Source organism: Elephantulus edwardii, unplaced genomic scaffold, assembly GCF_000299155.1.
Source record: "Elephantulus edwardii isolate Elephantulus edwardi_28Jun2011 unplaced genomic scaffold, EleEdw1.0 scaffold00123, whole genome shotgun sequence".
Lineage (NCBI taxonomy): Eukaryota > Metazoa > Chordata > Mammalia > Macroscelidea > Macroscelididae > Elephantulus > Elephantulus edwardii.
Window position 1 is genome coordinate 8,373,846 of NW_006399873.1, and position 852 is coordinate 8,374,697.

Here is an 852-nt window from a genome sequence, read left to right on the forward strand (position 1 = left end):
AGAATATCAAGAAATAATACCTTTTATATTTTTGGTTTAATGATAGTGTATAGGAAATATCACAATTAGTTTTCAAGCTTCCTTTTTATTTATAACAAAAATATCAGAGTAATGACTTTAAATACAAATTTTTTAATAAATACTGAGATTATATCAAATTACTATATTAGTCTATCCTCCTGATAGAAGCATAGTCAAATAACCTGTTGAGAATTATTTGCTTCTCTTGTAAAATAAAGTATTATGTGTCATTGTTGAATATGTAAATGGATTTTACAAAGTCAGTAAAATAAATATAATCTGTAGAAAGGAAATATCACAGTCAAAGTAATGCTATTAAAATAGTTTTGTTTAATATTAAGCATGAAAGAACATTTGTGTATTATGTCTGCAAGAAAGACTGGATGACAGATTATAATTTATCAAATTTAAATTTTGAAAATAGACTTCACTATTCTGATAATTGCAAGACATAGCATTTTATGATGCTATTTGTTTTAAATAATAAAATAAGACCTCAGAAAATCTCTCAGAAAGCTAGCAAGCACACACAATATAATGCAGCAAATTTACTAAAACTAGATTTATCTATAAATTGTGTTTGTATTGAACCTTCAACATAATATTGGATCTGCAAAATGTGTTCATGTTAAATTTTCAAACATGCAGTTCCCCCATTTGTATTCATGAAATACTTCTCAGTGGAATTTCATGATTTCAGCAGGAAAGGCATTCCAGATCCACTCAAAATAAAGAATTGTCTATGATTTTCACTTAAGATAAGTCAAAAATAACTTCAACATTTTAGGGATAAGGCAGGCCTTTCCTATTAATATTTGACTTGCTATTGTT